The sequence below is a fragment of the Rhinichthys klamathensis genome, unplaced genomic scaffold, assembly GCF_029890125.1.
Source record: "Rhinichthys klamathensis goyatoka isolate OS25496 unplaced genomic scaffold, OSU_Roscu_1.1 h1tg000071l_1, whole genome shotgun sequence".
Classification (NCBI taxonomy): domain Eukaryota; kingdom Metazoa; phylum Chordata; class Actinopteri; order Cypriniformes; family Leuciscidae; genus Rhinichthys; species Rhinichthys klamathensis.
This window is the reverse complement of record NW_026606614.1, coordinates 998,775-1,014,015: the sequence shown is the minus strand read 5'-3', so window position 1 is coordinate 1,014,015 and position 15,241 is coordinate 998,775.

The following is a 15,241-nucleotide window of genomic DNA, read 5'->3' as shown; positions in this document are numbered from 1 at the left end:
TAGTGATGTGACTGGGTGATTTTCTGAAGTTGGTGCTTTTAGTTGTTCCAGGGCATACAGCAGATGTACTGAAAGAAAGGATTTAAGAATAAAGGTGAGGTTATGGAAAAAATAAGTACAATCCATCATTTAACAACTATATATATATACAGTCTGATTCAGTCAAAGATGTATATATTTTTAAGACAGCCAAGAAAAAAAAACACAAAAAATGTATGAGAGGTGTATTCTTTCAAGGTCTACAGAATGATCCACAAATAAGCCTTCAAAAGCAGCACAAATACAACACAGGCTCCATAGAAAGCACGTCCTTGCCTCTAATATTGTCCTTCAGTTATGCAGTGTGTCCTCACTCATTAGCAGTGGTGGTGGGTCTGTTGTGCAATGACTGCGTTGCGATGTATTCTTATATTTTTCTCTTTTTTTTCCCCTTAATGATTCAGAAAGCGGAGTGGGTCTGCCTGGCAGACAAGCCCCCTCTGTGAGAGAGCACTTGATTAATCATCTGGAAAACACTTTGCCATTTCAGCTGATTAAATAAAATTGACTGGATTTTTGAATTTTATGATAAAGTGACCCTTGCATGCTTGAAATGACCCAGCAGAGGAAGCGCATCTCTCTCTCTCTCTCTCTCTCTAAGGCAGAATCTATATTTTGTCCCTTGCAGATCCACGAGTGAGATGTCTCCTCAAGCAGAAAAACACACTCTGTCACCAGTTGATGACAGTACCTGCCAACCATGTGCACCTCTGTACGGAAATGCAAAGCCTCTGAACAGGAGCGCAAAAGTTTCCTTTCAATTTCCCATCACGTTATTGAGCAATGGGGCATTCTCTCTCTCCATTCATGTGGAGATGGGGTTTTCAAGCTAAATTAGTAATGATGTTGGCATGTGCATCAGACTGACTTGGTTTCTTTTCAGTTCGTCTCTGTTCTGTTACTGCTTCTTGTGTAGGTTTGATTCATTTTTACTTAGTTTTTGTCACACTTATTAATACATTTTCTTGAATTAATTTATAGCACAATTTGGATACATGAATTTGGATGTTACTCCTAAAACATTCAACCGCACTGGATGCGTAGTCAGCATCACTATAAAAACCTGCATCACGTAACTTAATGTGCCCTGTAAAACAACCCCACACAAGCCACATTTGCCTTTTCCCTCAGCTTGCTTTTACAATACGGCTATCTTCTGCATAAAAAAGCCTGTGGTGAGATGGAGACGATAAAACCCAGAGAACTTTGCTCCATTTCTTTTAGCATAGCCACCCCCACTCAGCAACGCAAATAATTACTGTCCGTTCCCGGCAGCATCGATCATCCACAGTGCAGATCGTTGTGCTTTCAAAGGAGGTCTCTCTTCATCAACATCAGACCCATTTGAGTGGAAAAACTGCAGTGTCCAAATGATGTTTACACTTGGGCTCTGATGTCTCTACTTAGTGATATACCCAGTGTAGCAGGCATACGTCCCTCACCAAGGCTGGAGGCAGCTTCATGGCCCATTGCGTACAGGGCTTCAATAGCATTATGTTCCATTTACAGAATGGCTAAACAGCCCTGGCTGAGGCGTGCTGGATTTGTGGGGAGGCTGGGATGAATTTATTACAGGAAAGGAAGCTATTTAATGTTCTGGTCAACCTGTATGTAAAATGTAAATCTTAAACAATTGGGGTGTGATTTTCTGTGTCATTGTTTATGTCACTTGCTCCAAATTTGCTTGAATAACGTTACTTCATGAGCATCTTCCTAAAATGTCGTCTTACTTTTTATAAATACATATTATAAAAAATATGAAACCATTTATCAAACAATGTGTGTGGGGAAAACACCATATTTTTTGTGGAAAATTGAAATTTTCAACCATCAGAGCAATTTTAAGTTTGGATTACCATCTTTTTTTAAATTCGGTTTTAATTTTGTTTGAACTTTTTAACTTGACATATCTTAAAAACAAAGTACTCGTGGTGACGAACAGTGAGATGTTCAATAATATGAAAATAGAAGAGAATATATAGAGATTTTAAAGCCACTTTTTGTTCATTCAGTCATTTCATCTGCCACAATAATATCTCTGAATTAACTTCATTTTGAGGCTTAGCAAATACTGATATGCAATTAATATGCGTTTACGTGATTTATTTGATATATTATTATATGATATGACAATCTTTAATCTATTGGCAACCTTATACTTACTAACCAAAGATTTTCATTAAGCTTTCAGTTTAAGTGATTGATGCAATGAATTTAATTAATGTGCCGAATCTGTTACCAATTCGATCTTAAACTGATTCCTCAGATTTAAAAGAACAGGTGCCAGTGTGTGCTCCAAAAAGCGATGATCTTTTGTGAACTCACTCTGGTATGAGCCCACCTGGACTGGTGCTGTATTTGAATATGTAATGATGGAGCTGATGCTATGAGACGAGGGAATGCCGAGCTTCTAGCAGAAAGTTGCTTTGCAACACGGCTGCTTAATGGCATCCTGACAAACAGCTGCCAGTCTGCAGGCAAATATTTATTCAGTATGCAAACCTGACATCACCTGGGCTTATCACTGCATAAACAGCTTGTGTAAACAGCCAGAGGATGGCCTGATTGTGAAAGTTTAGTTGTACGAAGAAATGCAATGAAGCACATTTCCATTCTGTTCATTACCATGAAGCTCTATTAGCAAAGTTGTGTAGCGGCCATTTAAAGGACACCCCACCCCTTTTAGTTCTGTTGAATCTAATAGGTCACAGGGAGGTCACGCCATTATACTTCATACAAACAAACAAAAAAAGTTCAAAAGAACAGCATTTATTTGAAATAAAAATGATTTGTGAAATTATAAATGACTTTAGTGTCTCTTTAGATCCATTTAGATTTGAAGATTTCTACCATACTGACTCCAAACTTTTGATCAGTAATGTATCATTACCATGGCCATTTAAAGCAGATTCCAGTCAGTGTGATTATTGGTTGAAAAACCTGTAAATGCAGGATAGTAATACATGCTGGTGATATATTGTCATCCCTTTTTGTCTTCGGTCTCATTCTTGAGTTTGTATCCCTCAGCACAGATGCTGCATTTCAGTCAAATGGCCTACAAAGCAAACTCCAACACTCTAATCCTGTGTGTAGCCAGCATTAAAAATTGGATTGGGGAGGGATAAGATTAGATTAGGCCTGCTGGATTTAAAAATATAAAAAAAAAAGTAAAAGCTCCATTTATGCTGGAACATAATCTCCTTTCACTATATGTGGGAGCATCAAGCCACCCAACAGATGCCAGTCACATATATAGAGATATTTGTCTTGTGCTGGTTCCATCTCTCTGTAATTACATTTCATTGTGATTATTGCAATTCTGTTTTAATTTTGTTTTCATTGAATGTTTCTGTTTTTCCTTCACTTCATCTTCAGATGGATTCATCTCAGCAAAAGCTTTGTTTAAACCTTAATAGGCCAACCTGATATCACATATCTTCCATCTATTTGTTTCAAGTCTGACAGCTTTTACCCTGATTCCCTATTTCTTCACAGCTAGAAATCGGATTCATGTCTGCGACTGTTACATCACCTGTATAACCAAATAATTCAGAGTGCTTTTAGTAAATTACCTCTCCCTGGGATCTAATCCGTAGTATGAAGAACCTCTCCTCTGAAATATAATACAATGCAATCCAGGAAGCAATCGTATCAAGAGATTGGAATTTATTTATTTATTTATTTTTTTCTCTACCAGCATTTTATCAATGAAAAACTTTTTTTCCCCAAAATAAAATATTTGTATTTTTGCAACAATCACTGTGTATATCAGTTTAAAGGCGACTTGTTTTCTCTCCAAGGACTGATGTAAAGCATTTAAAGAAAGCCCTTCTCTGAAATTCATTATAAATTCCCTCCAGCTGTAAAACCCTGTTAAAGTGCCCTGCTGGTAATACTGTCCTGGCAGATCGCCCAGTATTGCCTGCCACCAGGTCTTTAGAAGCAGATTCCGCCATGCCGGACTCACTCAAAGAGCTCTTGGGTTACATCTTAATCCCTCACATCCAATCTAGACAACATCTGCAACCCTGGAATTAGACTGATATGCTCATGACACTCAGCGACTGCTCACACATCCTGCATGCAGCCACCACACTGGCAGATGCTTTTACAGGCCAACTCTTACGTTTACATAATGCATAGTTCACAAAAAGACAATGAAAAGGATCGCCCATAGATGTCAAGTTAAGCTCAATCAGCAGCATTTGTGGCATAATGTTGAATAACGCTTAAAAAATTTTTTTGGGAGGATTTATAAATAGAAATGTGAAGCTTATTACAAAAGCACTTACTGTAATTCGTCTGTTAAAACTTATTTGTATTATTTGAGCTGCAAAGTTCTCATAATTTTTATTGTTTTTTTAGGGTTTAGGCATTATGTAGTAATGCAAATGGATTGTAAAATTGGAACTTAACAGAATAGATTAGTAGGTGTATTTTCACACTAAATCATGCTATACGTGACTATAATTTTTAAGCATTGATTATTTTAACAGACCCCATTCCCTTCCATTGAAAATGCCTTACTGGAACCTAGATTTTTTATCTAGAACCCTGAATATTCCTTGAATAAAAGATCTTCACCAAATGTAAAATTATCCCAACAGAAACGAATAGTGTCTGTGTTTTCACTTTGCTCAGTGTTTTTCGCTTCTGAGCCATGATTTAATTGTTGATCCTCTCATGACTACATGTACTTAAAATGACAAAGAGGGATTTTGATCCATTTCAAAGCCTTTTCCTCTCCCTCTGTTAGAATCCAGCCCTGTGTAAGAGCATCGTCCCCTGCCAGGGATCACTAATCTATATCTGCAGTATTTAGCTAACTTGCTACGGCACATGTTTTTGCTCTCTGACATGAGGGGTCTGCCGCCTAGGAGGGCCAGCGGGGCCAGCTGTCTGCGAGGAACTGGACCCCATGGACCCACCTTCAACCATATGGCACTTATCCACATCTCAGCACTGGGGTCATGGGCACAGGGAGGGATCTGTTTTCAGGCGGCAGCCCAGTCGAAAGCCCTGCAGGCTAACACCATTAATCTGTGCTGGAAACCTCAGTGTTCCTCTGGATTAAGAGCACACTAGGGGAGGGGAGCAGGGAGCCTGCGGGTCAGAAAAGCCTCTGGCACAATCTGACCTTTATCTGTTTGATGTTAGGAAAATCTATACAGTTTGTAGCTTGCAGACTATCAACATGACTATTTAAAGGAAGGAGTGGATACTATATGTGGGGGGGTTTCATCAACTTTGGCCACTTGTATGACCTAGGTGTTTATAAAACTAACAGATTTCAACTTCTTTCTTTTTGTTATAAAGTTAAAACATTGTAGCCTTTCAAAAGGCCTTTAAAATGTTGTAGCATCCCATCGTCATTTATTTTTGATACTTCTCAAAACCATAAACTTTGGCTCCATCGGGGTCCTCCTTCCCTCCGGATTCATCCTTGGTCACACCGGAGTCGCCTCAGTCCACCGGCACCCTGGCTCCACCTCATTGTCCCGTCGCTGCGGCTCCGCATATGCCTCTGGATCCTACAGTGTCGTCCGGTCCTGGCATCGCCACTGTTCTGCCCCGCCCTGGTCCCTCCTGCCAAGGTCTGGTTACACAAATATTTAACGTAACTACAAAAATGGTAAAGATATTTATTTTGTTAACCAAAGAAAGAGTTTAACGGGTGAATAGTAGGTCCGTCTTAGTGTCAGGAGTGGAGTGTAAATGTGAAAAGGTCTGAATGAGAGCATTTTCACCTACAGTATATGAGCTTTGCAATTCTTCTGTTATTCACCCATAACCATCTGGCTCTCATCAGTGTGTCTCAGTCTACTGCTCAGGTACTCTAGTGGGTATGGGTGTGTCTGATGAAAGATTCCGTGTGCATGGTGTGAAATTCTTGGCTTCCGTAATTGAGATCAGTTATCTGCTGGTATCAAAGGTTTATTTTTCTTTCTGTGATGAGGGTGGATCTGCACCCTACAACCATACTGCTCATAAATGCTTTCCACGAAAATCCTTGATCACAATCCCATCTCTGTACCAACCAATCAAACTTTCAGAAGTAATTCACGAGTTCACACTTACAAATGATTAGATAGAGTAAAAGAGTATGCGTATTTGCCGCGCTGTCCAGGGGAGGGCTCCGAGCTCGTATTGTGGCCAGAACCCAGAGTACTCCCCCCGTATATCTGCTTAGGATAGTAACCAGGTGAGTGTGAGGAGACGGGGTGGTGGAGGGATGTAGAAAAAACTGTCGAGGAACATAGGTGAGTTGGCTACGTATTTATAGGCCTCCTCTCATGCTGATTGGATAATCATTTGAACAAGCTCCTCCCGAACTTTGTTAATAAAACATCATTAAGAGAGATCAGCTGAATGTTAAATAGATTGATCAGTGTAACCAATAATCTGTAGCTCAAAGCAACAGCAGTTATATTCCAATGTTTATCAAATTCTCCACACATGAGTATAGCGATCATACAGTTTACTATAGTGATACAGCACTATAGATCATAATACTATAGTGATACATCACCTGGTGACTTTAAATAGTCGAGATAAGACTGGTTTGAGTAGTCTCTGTGCCGGCTCCTAATTCTGTGTCAAGACACAATGGCACATAAAAACCATCCTAAAATATGCAGCTCTGAAGCACCCCAGCCCCTAGGATCAGACGCGGCTTTGGTTAGGGACAGGTTTGGTAGTATGGTTAGGGTGGGATGAGGTGTACGGCATGGGTCAACAGTGACCCATGCCTAGATGTAATTACAGAAATCAATGTAATTACATGTAGGTATTTAAATATAAGGACAGTGTATGTACAATAAGTGCATATCATTTGATTAGTTTTTCTCAATCCCTTTGGCACATTTTTTAGAAACAGTCTTAACATTCTCGGAACTGTTTGCATGATCATCAGAACTCTATTGCATGTCAGCAAAATGTAGTAGCTTACCCGAAATATAAATTTCATGCTTCAAAACCTAGTTATCGTGTCAGTAAATTGGCCAATGCCACCTAAATAAATAGTCCTGTGGTCATTGTGTGAGCCACACAATGTTTGTTTGTTATATACAAATTTCATGTTTTGATGTTTTTCACAGTGTATACAGTTTATACTGTACACTGAGCTTTTTAGATACAAATTTCAACAGTAGGTAAAATTTTACTGGGAAATATCACAAAAAGAAAATGAAATTTGTGAAAATGTTAATTCATATTTGCTTGTTCATTTTTACATACTCTATTATGTCTTCCCATGTCTACACCACCACCACACATTCTTGAGACGTTAAACCGAGGTCCTGACTCTCTATGGTCATTAAAAATCCCAGGATGTCCTTCGAAAAAGAGTAGGCCAAATTTGCCCATTGGCCTCTGTCCATCATGGCCTCCAAATCATCCCCATATACTGATTGGCTTCATCACTCTTTCTCTTCCCCACCAGTAAGCTGGTGTGTGTGTGTTGGGCGTTCTGGCGCAATATGGCTGCCGTCGCATTATCCTGGTGGACATGGTGGTGGGTTGAGGAGATTCCCCCTTCCATGTAAAGCGCTTTGAATACCCAGAAAAGCGCTATATAAATGTTACAAATTATTATTTATTATTATTATTATTAACATATTGCTCTTCCACGACAAGCACCTGCAAATTTTCTGTTTAACTTTACATGTAACACTTTTCTACAAAAATAAAGTAACTGTGTAAATACAAATGTAGGCTATACACTGCTGTAGTTACTGCTGTTTAGAGTTGTGACGTTTCTCCATGTTCAAAAATAGTTTTGTGATTGTCCTGGGTAAACTCCATATACATATATGTTTCCAGACTTGATTGGTTAATTGATAAGATTGTGATTCATATTTCATTACAATGGCAGACCATTTGCCATGGCAGACATTACAAACATTCCATGCCACATATTTAAGGAATAAACAGATTTTGATGACTGAATAGATCATTTAGCATGTGATGGCACACACAATAAAATAAGGTTTAGAAGTTTTAAAGAGTTTGACAATTTCACTGAGAATCAGTTTTGATCAACAAGCCATGTGCATTTAGTTATTTGCAAATTGTAGACAGTTGTACTTATCTTTTGCACACATGTGCCAAAACACATGCAATTTGACAGTCAGTCATATTAATGATGCACTGTCCTGTACTGTGCACCTAGCATGGAATTATGGCTGTGAAAAGACACAAATCCTTCCCTCAGGCAACAGGTTGTGGGATGTCTGTCACATCTTTGAAGCTGATATTGCACAGAGATTAGCCTCAACAAAGAACATTAACCTGATGTGATATACCAGTGCTGTTCATGGTGCTTGTATAGTGACAGGTCTTTCACCTGTGATTTATTATAGTTGCTCGGTTGCTTTATGCGGATAATGGACAATCCACTCTGCAACTGTGTGAGTTTAGATTACACCTGTAAAATTATACTAAACGGAACATTTTGCTGATCTCTTCAAAGCTGGACAAAGAGGAAACAGCACACCAAAGATTATGTCAGACAGCTTCTTTGTTCTTCCGTATGCCAACAATTCACTCTTCTTACAGAAAACAAGCATCAGCCAGCCAATTCCTGCGTGTGAACATTTCCCTTTGGATTTATTTATCTGGGTATTGTTACTGCAATGCAGAGTATAGAATTTGGCGGGGGGGGGGGGGGGGGGGGGGGGGGGAGTTATTTCATTTTTTATTTATGCTTTTAATTGTTATTTTAGTTTTTTGATTTTTTGGTGATTTTTTATAAAAAAATTCCTATATCCGACTCTATACTACTAGTGTTAATAGTGTAGAGTAAAACATAGTTATTCAAATATGTTGACAAATTTATATGCGATAGATAGATAGATCTATGAGGTCATTTTTACATCAATCAAAAACAGGCACAAGCAGTTGTGTTTGTATTAATCTTTTATAACGCCGGTTTCAGTGTTGCCATGGATGACGGCGAATATTAGTGCTGCAACTGACCAATCAGAATCAAGTATTCCAGAGAGACAGTGGTCAGCCTTAATTTTGCAATTTCTATAGTATTGCATTTTTCTCATGGGTATTTAATAATTTTACTTTTCAGTGGGAGCTCAATCTTTTTGGCCAATTTTACCTGTAAAAGAAATCCTGCTTAATGCACATCTGAATATAAGGTGTTTTTCACTTCCAGCACTGGTTAACAATTATATATCACTTATAAATGATTATATGCTAAATTAATACTAGTTATTAAGACTGATGTGGTTTGCAATTGGTCAAATGTGCTTGAAAAAAAAAATATGATCAGAATATTGACTAGCCTAATAATTATGCACACACTGTAGATATAGATTTAGACATATACATGTAACAGTAAGCCATTAAAATCAACCAGATTGTCTCCTGTGTGACTCCATTTGGATAATGCTGGTCAGTGGCTCACAAAAATAATAAAATGTAGAATTTCTCTAGCATACCATTTCCAATTTCTATTCTGCCCAGAATAGCAGGTGTATTTTAGATACATGAAAATGGTATTTGAGAATATGTTTGTCAAAAAAGCATGTCTGTCTGCCAGTTGTCCTATTCCTAAGTCAACACAAGGGGATACATGTATACGGAGGCCACCCCTCCACTCCTCTTGACCTCCAGCAGAAAATCATCTTATTCCTCACCCTGAAGGAGAGGGTGGCTTAATGGGTCTCTAGTGCCACCCTTTGGCTGCTGTGATTAGTGACCCACTCTGAAGCCACAGCACAATTGACTAGCGAACAGACGCCCTGAGAAGTCCCTATTCAGTTCTCTCCATGCAACACTTAATTTCTTTAATTATACAGTTTATTAGTTTTCTTGGTTCAGCACGCACTAACACATCCTTCGTATGTTGTTGTTTTAGAGTGTCAAGAATGGCAAACTCCAATCAAAGAAAATTCAATTCCATTAAATAGCAGCCAGTGAAGCAGTTTGAGTTCTTAATGAGAAAGCTCACACTGGGGGCCACTATGAATGTTGTGTGTTTGCTTTGCTGGTCTCTCTCTCTCTCTCTCTCTCTCTCTCTCTCTCTCTCTCTCTCTCTCTCTCTCTCTCTCTCTCTCTCTCTCTCTCTCTCTCTCTCTCTCTCTCTCTCTCTCTCTCTCTCTCTCTCTCTCTCTCTCTCTCTCTCTTTAATTGTATGAGAATGCATTTGCTTTACTCGGTGAGCTAATTATGGATTAGACCTCTTCTCCTGCATCACAGTGGGAAGAGCCTTAATTATAGACCTGAGCATTATTGGAAACATGTCAACAAAGCCATGAACTGCAACATGTACACAAACAATTTTAGCAGTTTACCCCATTCTTTTTTAATTAGTTATTTACACTGTGGTGAAGTGTTTTTGTGCATTCATTGGGGAAAGGACAGAACTATTTTATTGTATTGTATGAATTATGATAGCATGTTATTAACTTAATTTTATATAGTTTCCCAACACATTAAACATGCGTTACAGAAGACATTACAGGCAGTAACAGATTTCAATGTCCTCCTCATTCCAAAGCCCAGAATAATAGACAAAGTTGTTTTAGATTCTCTTATCTCATGGAATTGATAGGTCATTTTGTGGGGAGATTTATTTTTTTGTTCAGCTTAGAAATAAAATGTGAGAATGACACTCCCTACTGGTGAGAAGTTATTTATTAATTTATTAATGATCCCATTTTTATACCTATCCATTTGTCATTACAGAACATCGCTACTGTTAAATAGCAGACTTTTTTCATCCACTATTGGAAATGTGATGTCAACTTTACTGGTTATATGGTCATATTTTATACCAAAGTGTCTATATTACACACTTGCATGTTAACAAAAGGACTAATTATAACAATGTGTGAGCTGCTCCAGGAAATAAGCAGTGTTACATGTAACGCAAGTTACGTAATCAATTACTTTTTCAAGTTACTAGTAAAGTAACACGTTACTTTTAAATTTACAAGAAATTTCAACGCATTCTCATCCCAAAGCGTAATATTTTGACTCTTTTGCCAAAGCGTCTATATCCAACGCATATGGCACCCTTTAGCGTCAATATAACACGCTTCGGTTTTGGGTAGGTTTAGGTCTGGGGTAGTGTTAGGGTTAGACCACTAGGAGGCGCCATATATCTGCGTCTCATATGACGCTAAAGGGTGCCATGTGCGTGGGATATAGACGCTTTGTCAAAAGAGTCAGTATATTACGCCTTGGGATGAGAACGGGCTCGAAATTTACAAGAGTTACTTTTTCAAATAAGCAATGCAAGTTAGCCTACTTTGTTTTCCCATTTATTGACTGACAGCGTCCCCATGTTGAGAGAAATTGGGAGTAATACAGAGGTGTTGTGTGCGATGTGTAATAATAAATGTTTATTGTAGTTCTAATTCCTCAAAATGAATATAACGCAAAGTCGCAATAATTAAATATGTTTTTTAAATTAAATAAGTATTTTAATCAATGTCTTTGCTGCTGACCTTCAATGATCCAATTCACCCATACTAATAAGCAAAAATGACTTTAGATAAACATCACATTTGTGTTTCATTTTTTGTTTTTATTCCTGTGTCCTATTCTTCTGCGCACCAGAATGGCAGCACAGCTGAAAGGACAGTTTGAGCTGCGCTTTACAGCGTATTTCACTTTTGGTGTGAAAGGGTCTTTACATTTGTCAAAAATTGCCATATGTATACACTCACCAAAAGGATTATTAGGAACACAATACTAATACGGTGTTTGACCCCCTTGCCTTAATTCTACGTGGCATTGATTCAACAAGGTGCTGAAAGCATTCTTTAGAAATGTTGGCCCATATTGATAGGATAGCATCTTGCAGTTGATGGAGATTTGTGGGATGCACATCTAGGGCACGAAGCTCCCGTTCCACCACATCCCAAAGATGCTCTATTGGGTTGAGATCTGGTGACTGTGGGGGCCATTTTAGTACAGTGAACTCATTGTCATGTTCAAGAAACCAATTTGAAATGATTCGAGCTTTGTGCCATGGTGCATTATCCTGCTGGAAGTAGCCATCAGAGGATGGGTACATGGTGGCCATAAAGGGATGGACATGGTCAGAAACAATGCTCAGGTAGGCCGTGGCATTTAAACGATGCCCAATTGGCACTAAGGGGCCTAAAGTGTGCCAAGAAAACATCCCCCACACCATTACACCACCACCACCAGCCTGCACAGTGGTAACAAGGCATGATGGATCCATGTTCTCATTCTGTGTACGCCAAATTCTGACTCTACCATCTGAATGTCTCAACAGAAATAGAGACTCATCAGACCAGGCAACATTTTTCCAGTCTTCAACTGTCCAATTTTGGTGAGCTCTTGCAAATTGTAGCCTCTTTTTCCTATTTGTAGTGGAGATGAGTGGTACCCGGTGGGGTCTTCTGCTGTTGTAGCCCATCCGCCTCAAGATTGTGCGTGTTGTGGCTTCACAAATGCTTTGCTGCATGCCTCGGTTGTAACGAGTGGTTATTTCAGTCAAAGTTGCTCTTCTATCAGCTTGAATCAGTCGGCCCATTCTCTTCTGACCTCTAGCATCAACAAGGCATTTCCGCCCACAGGACTGCCGCATACTGGATGTTTTTCCCTTTTCACACCATTCTTTGTAAACCCTAGAAATGGTTGTGCGTGAAAATCCCAGTAACTGAGCAGATTGTGAAATACTCAGACCGGCCCGTCTGGCACCACCTTTCTTTCCCATTCTGACATTCAGTTTGGAGTTCAGGAGATTGTCTTGACCAGGACCACACCCCTAAATGCATTGAAGCAACTGCCATGTGATTGGTTGATTAGATAATTGCATTAATGAGAAATTGAACAGGTGTTCCCAATAATCCTTTAGGTGAGTGTATATATATATATATATATATATATATATATATATATATATATATATATATATATATATTGGTGTTAATAAACAAACAAGCAAGCCCAGCCCAGATGAGAAAAAGTAACGCAAAAGTAACATAACACATTACTTTCCATAAAAATTAACTAAATAACACAATTAGCTAGGGTGAATTCAGGTTGATTGGGACACTTTTTCCAAGACATCTCAATGGCAAGAAAGTGTCCCAATCAACCTGAATTCTTTTTTAGGCAGTAAAGCAATATTGCAATGCATTTCTTTTAAAAGTAACATTCCCCAACACTTAAAAATAAGTATATTTTAAAGCTGTTGTTCATTAGAATTAGTCACTGCATACTAACTTTTTAGCAACTAATTAGGCCTTTAAGCAGATATTGATATGATAAAAATGTTGGTTTAAAATACCTCCCTCCCACTACCACCAAAGAATGATTGCATTTTACTACTTTTTATGCAGCAATTAACATAAAAAATGTCAAGTTTACCATCTCAGGACTGAAGGATCTTTTATGATATTTCTTAACAGTAGTTTTTACTATCACAAACTTTAGACCTCACACAATGACCCATGAGTTTGTATCTTGTGACATTGTCCAGACATTGAATTGAGTCTATACTGTCAAGATACTTGTGTTTTGCAGCCAATCAAAGTGTTGGAGTCCTGTGAAATGAAGGCCAGCTCTCCTCCATAGTGAAATTGCTTATGGTAGTCAAGCCATACTTGTTCTCTGGTCTCTAGTGCATGACATATCACAGTCGGAAAAAGCCCATTAGCAAGGGTTTGCCCTCTGTTAATGGCATTTATAGTACTTCAGCGGTCTCTCACTGCTATTAAAGCATATACATAATGAATATTACTGGACAAACCATATATTCTCTTCCAAGAATCTTTTTTTTCTTCTTCTCTATAAGTGAGAGACTGAATAATATCACTCGGAACCATGTCAGACTCCAACTAATGATTTATTTATCAGAAATAAGATTTAACCATTCTTGCTCCTGTCGTCATTACGTGGCAGTTTTACCCAGCTACTGAAACAGCGAAATCTTTTTTGCGTGTGTGTAGTTGCCAACATTCCCGGCCAAGAGTTGTATTGATTGATTAACCACTCTGCCAATGAACTAACAAATACTGACCTTTTAAAGTCCACAGGGCATGTGCCAAAAAAGAGAAAAAAGTCTTTACTACATTGATTATTTAATGGAACCTCAAAATGATGCTTATCACACAGCGTTTTGTCACTTGTCAGAGATCAATAGGCCCTCAATACATTGACCTTTCTAGAGATAAGCTAGTGAGATTCTAATGTACTTAAATGCTGTTTACTTTAGTTGCTGTAATTTAAAACGAAATCTGTATTTAAAAAAAAAAAGTGAGCAAATTGCCATTGATCATCAGTTCGAGGGTAACAGGACCGGACTATTGTGCAATCTAAAAAAAAAGAATTCATAGCAATAGAAATAAGCACAAAACGGTCTGGGTTAAGTAGTCTGCAGGCACATGGCCTTCATGTTAAATTTCAAGTTGTAAGTAACTGTAAAAAACATTGGCCTTGTAGATTCACCCCATCACTACACTGTAGACTGTCCCATCTGATCAGTTTGTCAAATCAACTGAATGCACATGATAAAAGGAACAACAATGCAGCTGATCCATACATTTTTATCGTTGGCTGAGTGGACTGAGATATGAAACGTCTGGAGCAGGACTGGCTTTCTCAATAGACATCAGCCACATTGAGACAAATGGGAGATGACATGGAACATAATGCACCAACTAAATGCCACACGGGGCTGCAGTAATGGGTCAGAAATCCAGGAGCCTGGAGCAAAAGCTGTCAAAACTAGGCAGCCCACGAACGGCTAATGTTTTTCATCCATTTTCCCTTGCAGCTAAAAGCGGATGTCCAGTATCCCGAATCTAATGCACCCCTCCCTTTCTCTTTCCCTTTTTCTAATCCGCACTGTTCCACCCTGCAGTGCGAATCAGCCAGCCGTGCTAAAAGACGTTTGCTTTTTAATTAATCACCCTGATACGATGGCCGCCCCGTTGCTCCCTCCCTAAATTTAAATCAATGACGCAAGCCATAGCTCCCTGTCAATATTGTCCATAGTGCAAATAAATAAATGCTCAGAGTTGTGGCTTGGGTTGACCTAATAATGTACCCTGAGGGGGAACTGGCACAATAGTGCCTTCACCTCCCTATGATGGTCAGACTCCATTGTCCCTGCTAGTTCAATGTTGCTACAGGCTACAGTGGAAATCAACCCATCCAGAGCTCAAGAGTTATGCACAGCTAGCTTCCTGAGTCCTGACAGATATAA